Here is a 25,000-nt window from a genome sequence, read left to right as displayed (position 1 = left end):
TGTCCAACAGCTCTTGGTTTGACATAGCTTTGTATGTTAGGTAGAGATCACCTCTGAGTAGGCGATATGCGACGGAGTAAAGCTGGAGTTTATTAAGACGGTCTGCGTAGTTCATCTTGTTTGAAGCTGGTAATCCTCTTTTGTGAGGTATTTCTGTGGCCTTTCCAGTTGTTGTAGATGTCTTGTGAAGTACATACCAAAAGGGGCTTTGTACTCTATAATGGGTATAATGAGTGATGAGTAGAGGGGAACAATGACCTATTTTTTTCTGGATGAGAAACCTTTTGTAATGAGGTGTGCCACATAGAAAGATTTCTTGACTACTGTGTTGATGTGATTATCAAAGGAGAGACTACTGTCCACCTGTGTCCCAAGGTCTCTTATCACACTTTCAGTGTTAAGTATTCTACCACTTATGTTATAATTCATGGGTACAGAGTTTTTACCAAAGGGGATGACAATGCACCTTTTGGCATTGAGCTTGAGGCCATGGCTTTGACACCATGCATCTGTCTCAGTGAGGCCCTTTTGTAGGATGTCCACATCGTTAGGAGTTTCGATTATGGCTCCTAGTATGCAGTCATCTATGAACTTCATTAGCCAAAGACCTTCTGTGTTAGCCTGTACTTCAGAGACGTAGATACCAAACAGGAGAGGACCCAGGACTGAACCGTGTAGTACTCTACTTGTCACTGGTCTGAAGTCAGATTTGGAGTCTGTAACTTTCACTGTGTGGGTTCTGTCAGTGAGCCAGTTGGCAATCCATCTTGTGACATAGGGATTTATACCTAGTTTAGTGAGTTTATCTATAATTCCAGAGTGGGAGATGGTGTCGAAAGCCTTGGCAAGATCTAGATAGGCTGTGTGAACCACCTTACCCTTGTCTACGGCATTGGTGACTGCTTCAAAGAAGTCTATCAGGTTTAGGAGACATGATCTGCCTTTTACAAACACGAACTGGGTGGAGTCCAGACTTTGGAGATTACCAATGTCTTTGTTTATAAGTTCCATGATGATAAGTTCCATGGCCTTGCAGATCAGGCTCATCAGGCTAATGGGGCAGTAGTTCCTGGGGTCTGTGGTGGCTCCCCCCTTGTGGAGTGGGATAACCAATGCTGTGTGCCATTCAGCAGGCACAAAGCCTGAGGTGAGGCTATGACTGAACATGGTACTTAGCTAGGGTTCCCGTTCATTCTGCAGTTCATGTAGAACTCAGCCTGGGATGATGCTGGTCCCATGGATGCTGTGTTCTTGGCTTTGGAGATTGTGGTTTTTACCTGTGCAGCCGTGATTACAGGAACTTTGCATTCTTCCGGTATAGAGATGGGCTCTTTAGGGGGTGAGAGGGTGGTAAAGTTAGCACTGAACCTATCTGCCAGGATGTTGGCAATATCAGTTGTGTCTGTATATTTAGTGCCATTGTGTTGTAACTCAGAGCAGATCTGAGTGTTGCCATTGAGATTCCTGGCATAGCTATAGAATGCTTTGCAGTTATCTTTAGAATCAGTGGCGATTTTGTTTTCATAACTAGCTTTGGAGGATTTTATCAGGGATCACAGCTTCTTACTCAGGCTGACCAGGGAGCTCCTCCACTCATGGGATTTTACTCTCTTTTGCAACAGTTTTTTCCTTCTATTGTACAGTTTGTTTATGGCAGGGGACCACCAGATTGGCTTCCTTTTTTTGGAGGATAGTGTCTTAGTTCTGTTTGGGATAGCACGATCCATGCACTCATGTAAGTGCTTATAAAGTGCAATTGTGTAGGATTCAGTAGTCATAACTGTGTTGTCCATCTGCATGGGTGCCATGAAGTTCACCACTTCTGTTTTAAGAAGCATGAAGTTGGCTTTGGAGAATTTTTTTACCATTATTTCCTTAATGGGGGTGGGGTGGGGGCAGGATGTGGATATCTAGAGTAATTAGCTTATGGTCAGATCGGACCAGTGAGGCGTTGACTTCAGGTGTGGAACACTGGTCACTCATGTTGGCAATGACTAGATCCAGGATATTGTTGCCCCTGGTGGGGGTGTGGATTAGTTGATCCAGGGCATTGGAGTTTATGAATTCCAGAAAGCGTTGAGAGAAGGAGTTGGTACATGAGTAGTTTTCCCAGTTAATGGTGGGGTAGTTGAAATTGACCATTATTAGGGGGTTTGGTTGAACCCTAATATTTTCCAGTACATCAAGAAAAGAGGAGTGGGAATCCTGGGGCATAGTGAATGATCTGTAGCAAGTTACAATTTGGATTGCAGTTTTGCCCAGAGTTAGTTGCACTTGGATAACCTCGGCTGCATTATGCTGAGCAACTAGCCTGGAAGTGTGGACAACCTTAATGAATATGGACACACCTCTGCCTTCAGTGTTCCGGTCCAGGTTACATGGCCAAAAAGTGTGGTATGAGTTATAGCCTGGCAGTGCAGGGGTGCTCTCTGGAACCTTGAACCAGGTCTCAGTTACTGCACAGATATTGATGTTCCCAGTTTTAAGGAGTGCCTCGAATGTGTGCATTTTGATATTTAGACTTCTAGCATTGAGTAGCATCACCCTCAGTTTTTGCTTGCCTGTTCCTGTTATGGTGGTGAATTTGTCATTTGAACCTTGCCTAAAAAGGCACTATAGGGGCGGCAAGAACCTTAGCCAGTATCCAGAATCCCAGGGGTGACAGGTGCAGGCCATCTCTGGCAAAACATCATGATCTGTTGACCATGTCACCCCAGACAGACAGATACTGGATCCCTTTAGAATGGCACCAGAAGCTTTGCCAATTGTTGAAGTCAATCATGTTGTCCTTGTACTGTGGCATCAGTCTGGGTGATGGCAGAATGCTGCTCAGTGCTAGGGTCATACCTGCCTAGGCTACAAGATCGGAGAGCTCTTTCATGTCTCTTTTCATGTAGTCCAGGGAGGTACATCTCAGGTCATTCACACCAACATGAACAATGACAGAGTCATATTTGTATTTGTTGTGGAGTGACCTGAGTGCGTGGGTTATGTGGCGGATCATGGCACCCAACAGGCAGCTGACAGTAACCTTCTCCTTGTTTAGCCTGGTGAGTGGGACATCAGTGTGCTTGACTATAGAGTCACCTATGACTAGTGTGTTGGGTACGTTGTTTTGCCTTACTGGCTGTGGTTGAGTGGCACACTGAGTCTGCGGGCTATGTGTCATTTGGGTTGTGTTGGGGGGATGGAGGTTGCTTGCATTTCTGCTTTGGAGGTCTCTGTTGCTTGAGCAGATTATTATTGAGAGCCTCTGTGAATGCTTTTGTGTTTCAACGTGTGGATTTTGGTGGTGTAGATTTAGTGAGATTATGTGATGAGTGGAGGTGTGGTGCAATTGTTTACCATCTCCTCTTGACTATCAAGTTCAGTCTTGATTGGAGAGAGCTTTACCTCCAGTTTGGCTAGATAAATGCATCTCTCACAGGCATTTCTAGAGATAGGTCATCTGTGAGTAACACAACACATGTAAGACTCCAAACACTGGCCAGTCTGCAGATATCCCTACAGGTGAGAGTTTCCTCAACCACATAACACTGTCATGACAGGTATTAAATCATGTAGACCAGTCATATCCACACAAACCCTGTTAAACCAACATTACTTCAAATGTAGAAGAGCAAGACTTACATTCTACCCTCATGTCTGGAACATCCCCCTCCTGTTTGTTGGCCTGTCTCCACAATGTATGTTGCAAGAGGTATATCCCACTACCCTCTGTGATGCTGTTTGCCAAACACTGACATGAAGTCCTGTTCACCATGAATAAAAAGAGCCAACACCCACATGATGTTCCTAGTTATAGGAGCGTGTTTCCATGCAATTGACTATGGGAATGTTACCACAGCTGTTCCACATGCAATCAGCTAGTGGGAGACTGCAATTCATGCACAGGCCATCATCTGATCATGAGCATCACTTACAAAACACAAGCTGCTGCCTAAGCAAAGCAGGAGTACTTTTCCACATCCACCAGAGAGGGAGTGAGAGAGGCAGACAGAGACAAAGTAAGAAAGGAGGGGGGGGGTAGGAGAATAAGAGCTAAACATCTTTATGTCACACACTTACCAGTACGGGGTTTCAAATGTCTGCCTGAATATGTATTGCTATTACATTTTTATGCAGCTATTGCATGTGCCACAGTTCTCCAAATGTATATTTGAAGGTGAGTGATATCAGCAACAGTGATAAAGGAGGGATAAGGTAAGTGTAGTACATGTGCCAGTCCACAAAAGCAGGTGTCAAGGATGACATAACCAAACTCTCTCAGGGACTCACACACATTATCACATTTGGCAGGGTTAGGATTAGAATTCTTAACTAACATGTTTGCTACACTACAGTAGTATGCAGGTATCATATGCACCACAGAGGTTATCAGGCTGATATATGGCAAATGGTATGTCAAGGTGTCTGACATCAGAAGGCATGCTTCAATAGGGCAATGGGAAGTGTAGTGAGTGTGAATGGCTTCCATATCATTAATCTCCACACACACACACACACACACACACACACACACACACACACACACACACACACACACACACACACACACACACACACACACACACACACACACACACACACACACACACACACACACACACACACACACACACACACAGATTTGCCAGTACTGACATGCATGGGTTCATTGCTTCACAGGTGTTTAGTGGTTGACTGTACCAGAAGGCTATACAAGGCTATGCAAAGGGTATACCTTGGCATCAGGCCACATGACAATGGTCTGCAATATGGCTCAGGGGTGTAGTCCCTGGATTGGCCCACACAGGTGGGTATTGTATTCACCATCCACTTATCTGGGTTACTATTGTGGGTGACCAATGCTATGCAATGTTTGCCATGTATGTGTTCGATATTACATAACATGGATGATGTCTGGGATGTGCACATGTCCCACATGCATGTTCTGTGACATGTGGATGTGTACCTGGGGTGTCTGGGGCATGTTGTGTGGACAGATTGTTATCGTCTGCTGTGGCATTCCTGACCTCATGTGGTGAGAACTGGCTATGGAACTGAGGTTGATCCTGCACCAACATTGACAGCATGATACAGGTATTCACTGGTGTTAGTGGCATCTGTCCATACAGGGCATGTGTATAAGGCCTGGTATTTCCTTTTGTGGGTTACATTTGCTGACTCTATAGTTGTTGCAGGCGTCCAGTGGGGAACATAGCAAAGGACCACTGTAAGCAATTATTTGCCTATTGTGGGAATGAAACAGGGTATAATGTCCTCTGTAGTCCACTGCGATCACACAATGTTTACTATCTGTGTGCAATATGCAGGGAACTACCAACATAGTGGTGGTTGCCTAGCCAAGGGTGTTTGTGAATGAGACATGGGTGGAACGTGTTCTCTGGGTAATACAAGAGTTGCCTATATTGTTCCCAATCCATAATGTCACATGTAGGGGTATGGGTTGTCTACACCAGCCTCTCTGCTGTTTGACATCTGTTGTCCTTGTAAGGTGGACATTCTGACATATAATAGGTCCTCCATATAAGAAATTTGCAAAATCCACTCTACAATGAGTCCTGTTATTACACAATCACAGCTACCTCCCCCACGGATACTGATGACAAGCACACACAAACACCCACTTGACAGTGCTGAGATTCAAACCTCTACCTAGCTATATATTGCCACTACAGTGTACTGCATTTATAGCACACGCCACAAAGCTTATTGTGCTAGCATTTCCCCAAAAGTGTATTTCAAGGTGAATGACACCAGCAGGCTTGCCAAAGTAGGGCAATGGAAAATGTATTGACTGTGAATGGCCTCAAAGGTATTGATCCTTACAGAGACAAACAAACACACATACACAGAGTTTCACAGCTGCCATGTCTGGGATTAGAACTCCTACCTAATTAGTACATCACACTACAGCATTATGCAGTTACAGCATGTGCCTTTGAGCTTATAAGGCTACTTCTTTCCCAAAGGCGTATTTCAAGGTGAATGACATCAGCAGGCTTACCAAAGTAGGGCAATGGAAAGTTTATTGAACTGTGAATGGCCTCAAAAGCATTGATACCTATACAGGCAAACAAACACACACAGAGTTTCACAGTTCTCATGCCTGGGACTAGAATCCTACCTAATTAATACATCACACTACAGCATTACGCAGTTATAGCACATGCCACGGATCTTATAAGGCTACTCCTTCCCCAAAGGTGTATTTCAAGGTGAATGACATCAGCAGGCTTGCTAAAATAGGACAATTGGGAGTGCAGTGTGTGTGAATGGGCCATAAACCATTCATCTGGAAACACACACACAACACTCAGCCACACACAGGTTTACATTTAACAGGAACATCTATACAACTGCTAGATGAATAATGACTTGTATAGTCATGTTATACAGTTATCACAAGCGACATAGACACTTTAGTGCTGAGGGATACCAGAAGCAAATGTCTACAGTGATTGACATTTGCACATCATGTGGTATTAGCATGTTGGATCTGTGCTGGGTGGGACACGCCTCATGATGGAAGCTCTTTGTCACTGTCTGTCACTCTCGCCTACACATCTTTGTATGTGTAAGTTTGGCCTGTTATAGTATGTTGTCTTTGGATATATGTCTGTATTCCTATCTGATGTGTGTACAAAGCATGACTGGCATGCAATGTGGAGTGTGTGCACAGACATCTGTGACTGACAGATATGTACAGTCCACTGTTGTTGCCCAGACATGGGCTTCATTTCTAAGTGTGGGAGCATGTCCAGTATGACCTTCTGTATTGAATGTGTGAATCCATTCCAGGTAGGTTGTACTCCAGTGCAGGCTTTTGTGTTCTACACCTGCAGCTAGCAACCTGTTTCTGCAGGATATCTGTAGATCGGTTGACAATATGGGATCCAATTGGCAAAGGATAGTGGGATACTGTAACTAATTGTGTCTGTGCTGCTTCTGTATGGTTTTGGAGTTAGCAGAGGTATTCAGACATGTGTACTCTTTTACACTGTGATGTTTTATGTCATCAACTACTGACAGGTATACATATTTGCTTGCTGCAATTTCCTGGGGAACACAAGATGAATGAAGCTGTTTCCAGTATTATGGTCTGCAGCCTACATATTCTAACACAATCATGCCATTCTGGAGGGGGAGCTGCAGACACTTGCTGTTGGGTCTGTGTAAATGGTTCAGCACCTTCCTACTGTGGTGGCTTAGGATCCCATGGTTGTACATCCATCAATGTGACAGTATGGCCATATCCTGCTGTGGCCATACCTCACAGCTGTATAGATTCACACAGGTTACCTAGAGGCAGGGCTCATATTTCTGGTCATCACCCTGTCACATTGTGGTTTATGAGCAGGTTTGTAGCCACCCATTCCTGTGTTTGCAGGCATGGATAGTATGTGTACACATCTGAGTTTCAGACTTCACACACTCCATGGTGTCCATGCTTCTACTGCCACCTCTGTTATTATATCCTCTTCTGAACATTATGCAAACATTATCTGATGAGTATCCCTATAGTTATCACTTCATCCCAGAAGTATTTAGGGGTTATTCCACAGTTCATGCAGAAGGACATGGTGGACATGCTACTGGGATTTGTCAACATGGCCTTGCATTTGTGTTCCATGGACTGTGTTATGTTGTTATTTGGAAGTCCATGAGATAACATACATTGGTAGTACAGGTGAGACACAGGCCTTTGACAGAGGACTGTAGGGCATTTGGTAGTGATGCAGGCCATCTGTAGCAGACCAGTGTATTGTCCCAGGCTGCAAGCCACTATATTCCCCTGGGGTGACAGGGTAGCTGTGCAAGGTGTTAATGTCAATAGAGTATGTCCTTATTGATCCATTGGTGTGGGTGCTGGCAGGGTGCTGCTTACAGCTAGGCACACACCTGCATGGGACACCTCTTCAGCATGCTGGATTCTGTGGCTATTGCCATACAGAGGTGGGGATCATATTGTACTCATTCCCAACAACAGGGACAAGACCTGTGAGATACCTGTGATTGATGGTGGGGTAAGCTGGGTGCATGTGTGCTATGGAAGCTACTTGCAGCTGACTCACAGATATATGTGGGGCATTCCACTTATGCTGGCTTGTGCAGGGACATCAGCAGTTTCTCAGTACTTCATACCTGTGCCTTTTATGGTCTGCCAGTGTTTGGCCAGACAACATCTGTTTTCCATACTAGACAGCCAACTAATGTGCTGCTAACCTGTATGTACAATTCCAAAGGTGTGTCCATTTGACAGTAACATTTTATACACTCTCTGTCTAGGGTACTTCCACCTGTGTACTGTTTGTATGTCTGGGCCCATGACATGTCCATCTTTCAGATGGTGACAGATATTACATCTGAATAGTTAGCATGGATTACTGCTGGATTGTGTCTTGCTGGGATGCATTGTGTTTGGCACTGCAGTTGTGAGAACTTGACCCTGTCATCAACAGTACTGGCCACTGGAAACCAGGACACAACCCTCAATGTCCTCATGCTGACCACTTTCACACAATATACAACACACAACAACCTAACACACAGAGCCCTGCATATTGTACACGTTCTACAATCTATCCTGCTACTTTGGCCAGCTCAGGTAATCTGTACTCCACTGTTATTATACCTATACATACATGTTACTACATTTCTACATAGGATTGCGGGGGGAGGGCACACCTGACAACTGTAAACATTTGCTATGACTGTACTAATATTTCAGGTACTCCATTTCATTCTGTATTCTGACCTATCATGCAGACTAGAGGCATATCAGTGTACTACAGTTCTTAGGTTTTATTGACCTACATTTCAGTTTCAGAGGTCTTACCCTTCAGAACTAACATCCCACTGCCTGATCTGGTGTAGTCTGGCTGTCTAGGTCTGGAGAGGGCTGTTCTCCATAGCCATCAATTAGAGGCCTTAGCACAGCCTTTCTTTGTGTTTGTCTACATCTATCCTGCTGGCTGAGACTGTTGTTGGGTATGTGAGCCTCACTGACATGCATGTGTGTGTCCAATGGACATACATTTGGCCCACCACATGTCCTGCAGTGGGTTTTGTCACCTTGTCTAGTACTGCCTACTATGTTGACCCCAGTATTTGTTAAAGATTTCATTCTGCCGATATAGGTGTCTACTATCTGCTGGCATCCCATTCAGTCACCCGAATCCCTAACATGCTCACATACATACTATTGATACAGGTAGCAGAACATGCTACTACATTCAGCAATTGATAGTGAGCGTGACTTACCTTGTGGCTGTGCCAGTATTGAGGATGGTGCTGGAGGGCTGACTATGTCAGATGCACATAGTACACTCCCTATGCATGGTTAAGCACAGGTAGAGTCATGATTGGCATCCCTTTTACTGTATGTGCGAGTTGGAGTGAGGTGTCATTCCCTGGGTTCCTATCATGTTTATGTATGTGCTATGTGTTGCCTCTTTGCCAAGGCCTGGGCATACTGGGCATGCCTCCTTCTGCCTGCTTGGGCAGGCTCAGGTTGTTCCTCCTCTGAGTCTCTCTGTGCCTGTGTAGGCTTGGCAATGGTGGGGGGCTGTGTGGCCCTGCCCCATGCTGTTCCTGCTGCAGCTGTTTCTGCAGGATCATATTGTGTAGCAAGGCACATACAATAACAATGTGGGTACATGTGGCTGATGAGTGCTGCAAGGCTCAACTGGATATGTCCAGGCACCGGAACTGTGACTTGAGCATCCCAAACACATGCTCTGTTATGATTCTGGTTTGTGCGTGTACCTCATAATGGAGTTCTTGTTTGGGTGTGTGTATGCATTTCTGATAGGTGTCATCAGCCATGGCTCCAGTGCGTAACCAGCATCCCCCACTAGGTGGCCATATGGGCTGTCCCCATTGGCAAATCTCTGATACAGCTGCATCATATGCCAGATGTGGGAATCGTGATAGCTTCCAGGGCTACCAGCACAAACATTCATTATAATGCCCTGGTCATCGCACATGACCAGGCAGTTGATGGAGGGGAAACCCTTGCAGTTTATGTAGATTCTACCCCACTCACCGGGTGGTGCTTTGATGTGTATGTTCATGCCGTCTATCGCACCCACTACCTCAGGATATTCTGCTATTTGGTGGAAGAGATGCATATTGCTGGTCAATGCCTCACGGGTGTTGAGGAAATAAATGTGCTCACAGGTGGAGTACCCTGGATCCTGATGCCTGTGAGATTCCCATGATATCCCCAGTTGGCCTTTGGAAGGTACATGTGGGTAATATACTTAAGCCTACAAATACCTTGGTATCCACTGGGATGGGTTCCACTCTGTTGGTTTTGTGGGTGAGGTGTGGCTGGCACAGCTCAACAATTTGCTGTAGGAGGTCCCTGTTCACCCTATATCTTTCCACTATCTCCAGATTAAGTAGCCTCTGGTAGGTTACTCTGAGTTAGTACACTCTTCTCCTTCTCCTCACTGTGAGTTGGTTGTCAGTATTCTCATCCACACCACCCTCAACCTCTTTCACATGTTGATTTATGAGAGCAAGTGCCACCCCTATCATTTTGTTGCTTTTGGTAGGTAAAATTTCCCTGTTTGTGTACACCTGTGGTGTCGAGTTTGTGGAAAAAATCAGAGGGAAAGGTGTTTGCATAGTTTCTAGTGTGCGGGGCTGGGCTGCTGCCTGTATAATTGGCTGATTCTGATAAATTTCAACTGCCAGCTATGCTAGTTCTCCTTGATTACCTTCCTACTGCTGTTTTCTTTTCCCATTGCCTTCCTGTTTAAGCCCCAAGGTGAGCCGTGCAAACACATTGCTCAGATGTGAACAGAGCTGTGTTTCTTGGTTTAATTTTAATTTTTTTTTTAAACCCAGTGTGCAGTGTGCACACCCATTTAGACAATGTAAAGACTGCTAGGCAGCTTCAGACACACACCCTTCCTTAGCTCTGCTAAGCTAAGGCCAAACCCAAGCCACAGAGCTCCAATACGGTTACAGTATACCTGACACACCCCTCTATGATGTCAGCTAACTCTTAGCTTGCACCATGCTCTTCCTGCACCTACACGGTTGGGTGCAGGCTAGCCATGAGGGGAAATCTGTGATTCAGTATCATTCCCCTCATTTGCATAGAACTGACTGCTAATGTCTAGTTACAAGTCTAACACTGAGCCTTCCCCCTTAACAATCATTATTCACTGGCCTTGTTGTCTTCTGCCTGCCATTGACTATAATGGCAAAATTGTGATTTTACATAAAATGCTTTTTCCAAGGTTTTAGTTTTATTTTCGGCCCGACCCTGTTTGCACACCACTGCCCTATGCTTAAACAGCTGAAATTGGTAAAAAAAAATAAAAGTTATTTTTGTTATTTTGAAACTGTTTTCCATGCCAATGTCCATACATTTGGCCATTGGCATGCCTTCCACATTATATACACCCTTTATTTGGAGCTGTCATGGCTCCATTTTGTAGTGCAGAAATGTACTTGGTTACTAACCGAGTACAGTTTTGCAGGTTACACTAATCCTGCATGGATGGCTGCCAAATTCCTGGATCATTAGTTCACCTCATTTGTATGGTTTTCACCTAAAAATGAGGTAATTAGCATACAGGAGCTGTGTCCGTGCAGGAATAGTGCAGGAGAGCTCATGCACATTTTCCAGAAAGAAATCATATTTTTAATTCCTTTAATAATTTTGTCCCATTGCTCATGTTTGTATTCCCTTCTACCAAATACTATACCCAATATGTCTATACACTTTTCATTATATTATACACCTCCTATCATATCCAAATCCTTTACCTTTTTTTTATTTATACTTAAACCAAGTTTATTTAATATTATACTTATTTTTCATTTATTTCTTCCATCCATAATTTATTTTTAGCAACTGTTACAATATCATTAGCATAAGTATGCATTATCTGTATTTGTACCTTCTTCATCATTTTATATCTTCCATTACTTGCCATTTTATTTATTTCCATAACTACTACATTCATGACTAATGAAATTGTTACATTGATGTTTGGACAGCTTGTTTTTGTTCCACATTCTACTTTCACATCTTCCCCAATCCAACCATGTATGTTTAATTTCACATGATTATTTCATATATTGATTTAATAATATGTAATATTTTGTCACTTATGTTATATACCTGAAAAATGCACCCTAATGCTTTATATACTGAACATTATCATATGCCTTACTTATGTCATCTATCAAAAACGTTGCTTCTACTTTTTTATTAATAATGTCAATTACTTCTCTTATTAACCACAACAAATCCTGACTTTCTTTCCTTTTCTTCCAAACAAATTTTGATCATTTAATCTTTCCATTTTACATTGTACTCTCTATTATTCTTATAAAAATGTATAGTCTGTATTATTTAATGTTATATGTCTCCATTTTTTTATCCCATCTTTATTTCCTTTCTTAAACATAAAAGTTAAACCCCTCCATACAGATTTCCTTGTACATAATCCCTGTTTCCATACATTCATTAATCAATTGTATAAATACATTTTTCCAGTATTCCATTTCTTGATTGATATATATATATATATATATATATATATATATATATATATATATATATATATATATGTGTGTATGTGTGTGTGTGTGTGTGTGTGTGTGTGTGTGTGTGTGTGTGTGTCTATATATATATATATATATATATATATATATATATATATATATATATATATATATATGGGTATACTTCATTTCACTGAAAGCTCATTTCACTGAAACTCAGTGGCCTGTACACAATTCACTGAAAGCTCACTTCACTGAAAACTCATTTGCTGAAACTCATTTTGTTGAAAGTTATATATGGCCTTTCCCCCACTGTAGTGCAATCCTGGAATTAGTATATAAGATAAGGGGGGTTTGGGTGCACAGCCTCCCACATTGGGGGGTGTGGGGGTGTAGCCCCCACATAGTTTGGTTATATATATTCATATATTGTCTTCTGGAAAAAGTTATTCATTGGACTTGTAAGTATCCATGTCTATTGTTTAAAACATTTAAAATAGGTGAGGGGCTACTCCCCCCACACCCCCGATGTGGGGGCTGTGCTCTCTCACCCCCCTTACTTTAAATACTAACTCCTGGATTGCACTACAGTGGGAAAAAGGCCATATATAACTTTCAACTAAATGAGTTTCAGTCATGTGAGTTTTCAGTGAAGTGAGCTTTCAGTGAATTGTGCACAAGCAACTGAGGTTCAGTGAAATGAAGCATGACCCATATATATCTATATATATATATATATATATATATATATATATATATATATATATATATATATATATATATATATATATATCTTCAATAAAATCTAATCGTGTGGCTGAATTTATGTTAATATCTTTCATAATTTCAGTCTCCTATTTATATTTATTATTTTTTCTCTAAATATTCATTCCCTGGATTCTCAAAAGCTTGCATGGGGTGCATGATTAGTATAAGAGGTAATTTTGCCAATATGGCGGCCGAGCGATCCACGTACATGCTCGTTTGACGTGAGCAAGTGCTCCAGCACTAGTGCTGCACATTCCCAGCCCCCATATGCAAATTACCCCATTTTTAGGTGAAAATCATGCAAATGAGGTAAAGCAGCTACCCAGGAAGCAGTAATCATGGTGTGCAGGACTAGCATAATATGCAGAAATGTACTTGGTTAGTAACCGAGTACGGATCTGCAAAATCCAAAATGGGGACATGGCAGCCCAAATAAAGGCTGCATATCATTGAGGAAGCATGCCAATGGCCAAGTATAAGGTCATTGGCATTGCAAAGAATGCAAAATGTACAAAACACAACTTTTATTATATGTCCACTGATCACGGCTGTCGAAGCATAGGGCAGCGGGGTGCAAATGGGATCGGTGGGGAAGCAAGAAAATATACCTAAAAAAATCAGTCTAATTAAAGCCATTATTCAACCATGCAAGTCAATAGCAGGCACAAGACAACCTGGCCAGTGAATAGTGGTTGCTATGGGGGGAGGCACAGTGTGACACATGTAACTATGCATTAGCAGACAATCCTATGCAAATGAGAGGAAGGATAGTGAATCCCAGTTTTCCCCAGCATGTGAGGCAGATCCCAACAGTGTAGGCATATGAATAGCTGAGTACAAAACTAGGAGGTAGATGACATCATGGGAGGGTATGTCAGGCATACTGTAAGTGGATTGGAGCCCTGTGGCTCGGGTATGCTCCAAACTTAGCACAGCCAAGCAAGGGGGTGGGTCTAAACCTGCCTAGCACTCTTTACAAAGTGTATGCGGGTGTGCGCGCCGTGCACCGGGAGTTACAGGAAGAAAAAAGAAGTTAAACCAGGAAACAGCAGTAGTGTGCACATCTGAGTACTCTGTTTGCGTGGTGCGGCCCCGGGCCTAAACAGAAGGGCAATGAGAAAGGAAATCAGCAGTAGGAAGGTAATCAAGGAGAACTAGCACATCTGGCATGTGAAACATATCAGAAGCAGCCAATTACACAGGCAGCAGCACAGCCCAACCCAGAGCACTACTATAAACTAAGCAAACACCTTCCCCACTGTTTTTTCCCACACTCTACACCACAGGTGTATACAAGCGGGGAAATTTTAACAAACAAACCTACAAAATTAGAAGGTCTACAGCAGGCAACATAGAACAAAATGTGCAAGAGGCTGCGGGTGGTGAGGATATGCATGCTGCCAAACAACCCACAGTTAGGAGATGGAGAAGAGTGTACAGACCCAGGGTAACCTATCAGGGGCTACATGAGCTGGGGATAGTGGAGAGCTATAGGGTGGACAGAGACCTCCTACAGCAAGTAGTTGAGCTGTGTCAGCCACACCTGACACACCAAATTGACCGAGGGGAACCCATCCCAGTGGATACCAAGGTATGTGTAGGCCAAGGTATACTAGCCACAGGTACTGGGGATAACATGGTGATCTCACAGGCATCAGCATCCAGAGTATTCCACCAGTTCCTGGATGCCATGGCAGCACATGCCAGTGAGCATGTATATTTCCTCAACACCCGTGAGGTGTTGACCAGCAATATGCGTCTCTTCCAATAAATAGCAGAATACTCTGTGGTAGCGGGTGCTATAGACTTCACGCACATATGCATCAGAGCACCACTCAGTGAGCAGGGTAGGGCCTACATCAACCACAGGGGCATCCCCTCCATCAACTGCCAGGTCATATGTGATGCCCAGGGCATTATAATGAATGTGTGTGCCGGTTGCCCTGGAAACTATAACGATTCCCACATATGGCATCTGATGCAGCTATACCAGAGATTTGCCAATGGGGATATCCCCTACGGTCACCTAGTGGGGGATGCTGGGTACACACTGGAGCCATAACTGATAACACCCATCGGAAATGCACACATACCTAAACAACAATGCCATAATGATTCACACGCACAGGCCAGACATAAAATAGATCATGTGTTTGAGATGCTCAGGTCATGGTTCTGGTGTCTGGATACATCCGGTGGAGCCTTGCAGTATTCACCAGCTACGTGTACCCAAATTGTTATGGTATGTGCGATGTTACACAATATGATCCTGCGGAAACAGCTGCAGCAGGAACAGCATGGGGCAGGGCCACATAGCCCACCACCAGTGTCAAGGCCTGCACAGGCACAGAGTGACCCGGAGGAGGAAGAACCTCAGCCTGCCCCAGAAGGCAGAAGGAGGCATGCCCAGTATGCCCTGGCCTTGGCAAAGAGGCAACGTATAGCACATGCACTGACACAGTAGGGTCCCAGGGAATGACACCTCTCTCCAGCTCGCACATACAGTAAAAAGGATGCCAAACATTACACCACCAGTGCTCAACCATGTATAGGGAGTTTACTATGTGCATCTGACATAGGCAGCCCTCCAGCACCATCCGCAAGGCTGGCACACCCACAAGGTAAGTCAGTCAACCTACCAATTGCCAAATGGAGTAGAATGTGTTGTCACCTGTAGCTATGGTATGGATGTGAGCATGCAAGGGAATTGGGTGGCTGAATGTTATGGCAGCAGAATGTAGACGCCCATAGTGGCACCCTGACATGTGTAACACATACTGGAGTCACCATAGTAGCCAGTACTACACAGGGAGACAGAAGCAACTGCAGGAAATGTGTTGTGTGAAAGTGTGTCTATATGACCCGCACATGCCAGTCAGGATGGTTCACATACCCAACAACAGTCGCAGCCAGCAGGACAGGTAGACACAAACCCAAACAGGGCCTGTGCCATGGCCCCAGAATGATGGTTAAGGTTAACCCCACCCCCAAGCCTACACAGACAGACCTCAGAGGGCAGGCAATGGGAAGCCAGTTCTGAAAGGTAGGATGTTAGACAATAGTATGTAGGGAAAGCAAAGCCATGATCTGTAGTACATTGGTGTGCCTCTACGCAGCATGATAGTTAGCAATACAGAATGAAATGGAGTACATGACATACCAGTACAGTCATAAAAAATGAGTGCAAGTGTCACTTGTGCCCCCCATCCTACATAGCAATGTAATGACAGTCAGGTGTGCCCCCCCCCCCATGTAGACATGTAGAAACAGTCAGGTGTGTCCCTACCCCCACTCCAGTGTAGAAAGGTAGTAACAGTCAGGTTTCCCCTCAATCTTGTGTAGAAATGTAGTAACATGCATGAGTAGGTATAATACGAGTGGAGCAGAGATGTCCATATGTGCCCAAGGTAGCAGAATAGGTTGTAGTATGTGCACAATATGCAGGTCTATGTGTTGTAGGATGGTGTGTGTTTCATATTGTGTGAGAGTGGTCAGTATCTATGCATGTCGAGGTAAGACCTGTTGGCCATAGCCCAGTACTGCTGATGACATGGACAAGCCCTCACAACTGCAGTGCCAAGGACAATCCCCATCAGCATACCACCTGCTAGCAGTAAGTCAATGTAAATGTATGGTGGTAATATGTGTCACCATCTGAAAGACTGACATGGCATGGCTGTTGGGCTAGATATGCAAGCAGTATACAGGGGAAAGTACCCCAGACATACAGTATACATTGTATCACTGTGAAATGGAGACACCCTTGGAATTGTACATACAGGTATGCATCACAGCAACTGGTCCTGTAGTAGAGGATACCAGTGATGTCCAGCCGAACACCTGCAGATCACAAAGGAGGTAGGACTGATGTATAGGGAAACAGCTGGTGCACCTGCACATGGCAGCATAACAGGAATGCCCCATGCATATCTGTGTGTACTGTCCATAGTACACATGCACCCAGCCCACACAAACACCACCCACAGATACCTCTCTGGCCATATCCCTGCTGTGGGGAAAGGGGACAGTATGACACATCCTGTACATGGCAATAGTGGAAGAATGCAGCATGCAGTGCAGGTGTCCCATGCAGGTGTGTCTCTAGCTGTATGTAGCACCCTGCCGGCATCCATACCACCTGATCAAGAATGATAGAAGGAATTTGCATGAACACCTATCACACCTGCCCTGTCATGACAGGGGAATATACTGTCTGGCAGTCTGTGACTGTAGGACTGAAAGAATGCAACGCCTTGCCACATGTGGCCCAAAGAAACACCTAATGCCCCACAGGCCTCTGCCAAAGGCCTGTGTCTCACACGTACTGCCAATGCATGTGAAGTCATGCTCACCCAAATAACAACTTAACACACTCCACATAAGCCATATGCAAGGCCATGTGGACAAACCACAGTAACATGCCCACCATGCCCCACTACATGAACTGTGGACTAACACTAACACACACCTGTGATGGGGTGATACCCATAGGGAAAGTATCAGAGAATGTATGCATAATGTCTGGAAGCGGTTAGAATAACAGAGGGGGGGGCGGGTGCATGGGCAGCATGGAATGTGCAGGGTCTGACACCAAGCTGTGTGCCCATACTATCCCTGGCTGCAAACACATAAATGGGTGGCTACACACCAGCCTGTACACCACACAATAGGGTTAATGTCCTGATCCATGGCCCCTGCCTCTAGGTAACCTCTGCAAATCTGTACAGCTGTGAGGCATTCCCACAGCAAGATAAGCCCAGACTGTCTTGTCAATGGGTGTACAAGTATGGGATGCCCCTCCAGCACTCTACCAAGGTGCTGAACCAGAAATACAGACCCAGCAGCAGGTGTCTGCAGCTCCCCCTCCAAAATGGCTTAACTTATCCTGAATACGTAGGTGTCTGCCCACAATTCCAGACACAGCTGCACTCACCCTTGTCCCCCAAGACAGCACTGTGAGCAAGAATGTCCACCTGGCAGTACATGGAGACAGAAAACATCACTGTGTATAACAGTACACATCTGAATATCTCTTCTAACAGTGATACCATGCGGCTGAAGCAGCACAGACACAATCACCTACAGTACACACAATCTCCTGCACAGTTTGTCCCCATATTGCCAAATGATCACCAGATATCTAGCAAAAACACCTTGCACCTTGTAGGTGTACAACACAAAGGTCTGCACTGGAGTAAAAACTACCTAGTATTGATCCATTCTATACATAAGGGCATACTGGCCATGCTCACACACTTAGAGATTTGAAGGCAATGTCAGTCAACAACATACTGAAAGGTCATACTGGGCATGCTCACACACGTAAACAAAAGAAGCCCATGTCTGCAAACAACAGTGGACCAGACAAATCTGGCAGTCATAGATGTTAGTGCAGACACTCCTCACTATGCACCACCCATGCTTTGCACACTCAGTGGATAGGACTACATGCATATATCCAAGGACAATACACTATAATATGCCAAACATACCCATACATAGCTGTGTGGGAGAGTGTGAGAAGGAGCCAACCATTATGAGGCTTGTCCAACCCAGCACACAGCCAAATGACTATGACCACATGATGCTCGGATGTCACTCACTGCAGGCATTAGCCACCAATATCTGTCAACATTATGGACTATGTGGTGCATGTGCTAACTGTGCAACATGACTGTACAAGGAAGTATTCATCTAGCAGCTGTATACATGTACCTGTGGAATATAACCTTGCATGTGCCCGCATGTGGTGTGTCAACCTCTAGATGAATGTGTTATGGCCCATGCACACACACTGCCCTCCCCATAGCCTTACTATGACAAACCTGCTGAGGTCTACCATGTTGAAATACACCACTGGGAAAAGTGTAGCCCAGTAATCTCCGTAGTGCATCCTGTAAACTATGTACTGCTGTAGTGTGATAAAGTAGCTAGGTAGGTGTTCTAACCCCAGATGTAGCAAGTGTGTGTGTGTCTGTCTGTGTAGAGATCAATGCTTTTTAGTGTAGCCACACAAATTGCAATTCCTATACTCGACTTTGGCAAAGCTGCTGATTTCACCTATCCAGAAATACACCTCCGGGAAAATTATAGCCCAGTAATCTCCGTAGCACATCCCCTAATTGCGTACTGCTGTCACATGATAAAGTAGCTAGGTAGATGTTCTAATGCCAGACGTGGGAAGTGTGTGTGTCTGTCTGTCTGTCTCTGTTCATGTAGAAAGCAATGCATTTTAGTGTAGCCACATGAATTACAATTCCTATACTCGACTTTGGCAAGGCTGCTGATGTCACCCACCTAGAAATACACCTCCAGGAAGGGTGTAGCCTAGTAATCTCCATAGTGCGTCCCTTAATTGTGCACTGCTTTAGAGTGATAAAGTAGCTAGGTAGGTGTTCTAACCCCAGATGTGGCAAGTGTGTGTGTGTTGGTGTGTGTCTCTGTCTGTGTAGAGAGCAATACATTTTAGTGTAGCCACATGAATTATAATTCTCATACTCAACTTTAGCAAGGCTGCTGATTTCACCCACCTAGTAATACACCTCCAGGAAGGGTATAGTCCAGTAATCTCCATAGCGCGTCCTGTACCTGTATACTGATGTAGAGTGATAAAGTAGCTAGGTAGATATTCTAACCCCAGATGTGGCAAGTCTGTGTGCCTGTGTAGAAAGCAATGCATTTTAGTGTAGACACACAAATTAAAATTCATATACTCGACTTTTGCAAGGCTGCTGATGTTATCCACCCAGAAATAAACCTCTGGGAAGATAATAGCCCAGGAATCACCCTAACACATCCAGTAACTGCGTACCGCTGGAGTGTGATTTGCAACTGTGGCAGTTATGGATGTTTTGTGTGTGTCCATGTCTGTATACAAAGCAATGCATTATAGGCTAGTCACATGAAGTACAGTTCACATGGCCCACTTTTGCAATCCAGCTGATGTCATTCTTTGTGAAATACAGCTTTGGGGGAGGGGATCCCTAGTAATCCTAGTGGTGCATCCTATAACAGCTCCATGCTGTAGTGTGGTATAAACCTCTGTCAGGGGTTTTATACCCATACATGTTGGTCATGGATGCTTTATGTGTGTCTCACTGTCTGTGTAGGGAGCAATGTATTTTAGGGTAGTCACTCGCAGTACATTTCAAATGGCCTACTTTGGCAATCCTGCTGATGTCAATCATTGTGGAATACACCCTTGGGGAAGAAATACGTCAGTCATGTGCATGGCGCATACTATAACTGTGTAGTGCTGAGGTGTAATAAACTAGTTAGGTAGGAGTTCTATTCCCAGACATGGCAGGAGTGCATGTATGTGTGTGTGTTGTATCTCATATCCTGTGTAGAGGTGGTTGTGAGCATGTGATACCTGTGGCCCACGTTGACTGGGTTTTGCATAGGTCTTATATGGCGGCCTACTATATAGCACAATGTCCACCATGCAGGGATAATAGATGTGAAATAGCTGAGAGGCTGGGTTGCAAAGCCATACCCATACATGTGACATCAAAACCAGGCAATCACATTTAGCAACCCCAGTATTACCCAGAGCGCACTCTTAACATGTCTCATATGCTCACACATGCCTAGGCAACAGCCAATATGGGAGTAGTACATTGCATATTGGCCACTGATAGTAAGCATGGAGTGATGGCAGTGAGCTATGGAGGGCATGTCTCCTGTCCTTCTGTCCACCTCCCTCATGTTCCCCAATGGACACCTGCACCAAATGTGGTGCCATCACATGTGTCCCATAATGGACATATCATGCCTGACAGCATGCCCTGTATAGACAGTTGCCACTGGCACCAGGGAATGCTGCCAACATGCTATCAATGTAGGTGCAGATAAACCTGGTGCCCATTACTAGTCCCTGCCACAGGGGGCAAGACTGGCACATATGATGGTAGTCTGTGTGTACAACATGGGCCAGACACCCCAGGTACATATCCACATGTCACTGTATATGCATGTGGGAGATGTGCACATTCCAGACACCGTCCATGTCATGGGGTATGGAACACATATATGGCAAGTGATGTACTGCATGGGCCACACACAATAGTTACCCAGGTGCCTGGATGGGGTATACAATACCCACCTGTGTGGGCATGAGCAGAAACCACAGCCCTGAGACACAATGCTGACCATTGTCATGTGGCCTGATGCCAAGGTATACCCATCGCCTACCCTTATATAGCCTGCTGCCACAGTCTACCACCATACACCTGTGCAGACATGCACCCATGCATGCCAGTATTGGCACCCTGTGTGTTTGTCTGTGTGTTGTATGTTGCATATATTCACAGCCACACTCACTACAACCCCTATGTGCATACAGACGAATGCTGTTAGATGTCAGACACCTCCTCATACCTTTTGCCCATACCACCTCCGATTGACCCATGTGGTGCATGTGGTACCTGCACAGTGATGTGTTGTGGCAATCCCACTAATGATGTGCTGTATCCCTGGCCCTGCCAAGTGTGTTGTTGTGTGCATGTCCCTGTGAATGTGTGGCTGTGTAGACGCTGGCACCTGTTCATGCTGAGAGGCACATGTACATCACCTACTGTATAGTTACCGTATCCCTGTTGCAGATGTCACACACCGTCACAGATATGTTCTGAGGGCTCCACAACAGGTAACCCATATGGTGCATCCAATAGCTGCATCAAATTGTGGATGCAGTACAGAGTTGTCAGGGGTTTGATACCCTCTTCTGGTAGGTGTGTGACACAAACAAGCTGCAGTTTTACTCCACCACCCCTCCCTGACATGTCTTTGCCTCTGTCTGCCTCTCCCACTCCCTCTCTTGTGGATGTGGAGACCTACAACAGCTTTGCTTAGGCAGTAGCATGTGTATTTTAAGTGATGCTCATGATCGGCTGATGGTCTCTGCATGAATTTCAGCCCTCCCCTAGCTGATTGCATGTAGAACAGCTGTGGTAACAGTCCCATAGCCAATTGCATGGAAACACACTCCAATATCTAGGAACATCATGTTGGTGTTGGCCCTTGTCATTCACTGTGAGCAGGAACTAGATCCTTTGGTTGGCAACCAGCATCTGCGATGGATTGGGGATATAACTTCAACAACATACACTGTGGAAACAGGGCAGCACACAGGAGAGGGATGTGCCTGACCCACCTACAGACTGTAAGTGCTGCTATACTGCATGTGGCGTACTGTTGGTTTAACAGTGTGTCTGTGGATAAGTCTTACCGACATGTCTCCATGGGGTCTATATTATAACATTGAATTTTATAAAGTTCGAATGTTATAATATCGAACCAGTTTTGTCGAATGCTGAAAACAGAGAAGGTGCAGGACACCGAATTCTTTCCCTGGGAAAGGATTTGTTGGGCTGTTGCTGTGGCTTCCCTGTTTTCAGCGTTCAATATGTTGGAGCGTTATGGGTCGGGTTCAGGTAAGTGTGCGATTGTGTGTAGGTTAGGGTTAGTGGGCTGGTTAGGTGAGTTAGGGTTAGGGAGCGAGTCAGGTAAGTGTGCGGTTGTGTGGATGTTAGTGTTAGGGCATGGGTCAGGTAAGTATGCGATTGTGTGTAGGTTAGGGTTAGGGGCGGGTTAGGTGAGTTAGGGTTAGGGCGTGGGTCAGGTAAGTGTGCGGTTGTGTGCAGGTTAGGGTTAAGGGGCGGGTTAGGTGAGTTAGGGTTAGGGCGTGGGTGAGGTGAGTGTGCGATAGTGACGGACCTTAGGGTTAGGGTCAGGTTAAGGTAAGTGGATAGCTAGTAGTGTATGTAAAGTTTAGTTTAGGTTTAGGTGTAGATTTTAAGTGTATGTGTGTGGATTGCTGTTTTTTGTGTATGTTTGTGTTATGTGTATGTTTCTCAGAATAGAGATTTTTTTTCCCTAGGAAAAAATCACTATTCTGACTGTTCGATGTTTGTGGGTTTTGGTGTTTAGGGTTCGATATTATAACATTCCATCTTTGTAGATTTGGATGTTATAATATAGACCCATCTCCTTACCTGCCATGTCAGTGCCATGTTTATGTGGAATCCCCATCTGCCGGGTCATCTGCAGACAGGGTAGTGTGTTGTGCCGTTGGTTCCATGTGTTACCTACAGAGCATCTATCTGTGGACTGCAGATGGTAGTGTGAGGATTGCAGTCTGTAGATAGTGAAAGCTGTGGCAGTTACTGGTGTTTTATCCCTCATAGGACATATGTTACCACAAACCCTGTTACAACAGTAAATGTATGAGGTTATCACAGCCACATGTCATTAGTGGCCCTGTGTATGTGCTGCCAGCCACACCTCTGCCAACTTGTGTACATATGTCATACATGACGTGGTGCGTATTTGCTGTACACCATAATTAGTATCATCATATCCGCTAACATGCCAGTGAGATATCAGACCGCCCCACATATTATGTACAGTAGGGGTTATATTTGATTACATAACCTGGACATTCTGTGGATGTTTGTACAGTCCTACATGTGTATGGGTATCAGCATTACAGACAGCAGGTAGCATTCACTTCTACAGGAGAACCAGCACACTCAGCGCAGCTACATATGTGTAGGAGGATCAGGAACTACAGACAGAATGTGAGTAGAGCCGTGTTATGCTTTGTATAGCACTGGTGTTACAGGGTGTGTGTGTACTTACTTATTTATCTTGAAATGCAGTCTGTCTGCATATCCCTCAACTGTGGGCCTATCTTCTTGGTGGCCAGAGGTGTGCCTAACAAGTGTTGTCTCTCCACCACACAGGTCCTGTGTCTGATATCCCACTGTTAGTGTATGTGCAGAGTGCCATGAGTACATGAACTACATATCAAGCTTTGCACATATGACATGCTGTGGTGAGGTGTTCTGTAGTGGGCTGTGAGTGTATCACACTGCAATTGCTGCCATTATTCCATATATGTTGTATCCCCCACACATATGGTGGGGCTGGGGTCATATATGTGTGGCCATTACCTACACAATACGCGTGTGCTCTTATGCACTCCAGAGGCCAGTGTATGTAACAGTGGTATATGGCCCTTGATTCTTAAGTCTTGGGGGGCACCATAAATTACCTTGGCTGTTAAATATGTGGGGGTATCAGGGGTGAGCTGCCATAAGGTATCTGGATGTAAAATGCTGTGTACTTCACCAATATGTACATTAACATACATATATTCATTTACTGCAAGCCTACTGCCACCCACCAGATAGACTGCTCTGTTTGTCAGTGTGCATGAGATGGTGTCAGTTATGCCTTGTTATGTCACAATTACAACCCATGTGGCCACATGACATCCCTGTACAGAGTGTAGATAACAACTGCTGAACGATACACCTGCATTACACACTGTTGATCGTTTGGTATCCTGTGGCCCAGTCAGTCCTCACTACTGTACAAATCTAAGGACATGGTCTGGACAGTGACAGTTTTGAACCTTTCCTGACTATTGCATTAATATAACTGTTTCCTGGTTGCATTCTTCTGTTTATATGGATGACACTGTCTGAACAGCTATATGACATGGCATGTAGAACTGTCATGGTACACAGTGAAAGGTATTCCATTTCCGCATACCTGTGTGTGGAGTTTTCCCAATGACCTCTCTGTGGGTATATGTTGAAGGCAATGGTCGTCATTTGTATGGGTGGCCCATACAGTGTCCGGTTGTTCAGGGGTTAGCTGTAGGCATAGCGGCTGTTCCATATTGTGTGCA

The sequence above is a fragment of the Protopterus annectens genome, chromosome 3.part1 (assembly GCF_019279795.1).
Source record: "Protopterus annectens isolate FY-2018-M chromosome 3.part1, PAN1.0, whole genome shotgun sequence".
Lineage (NCBI taxonomy): Eukaryota > Metazoa > Chordata > Ceratodontiformes > Protopteridae > Protopterus > Protopterus annectens.
This window is presented reverse-complemented; position numbering follows the sequence as displayed.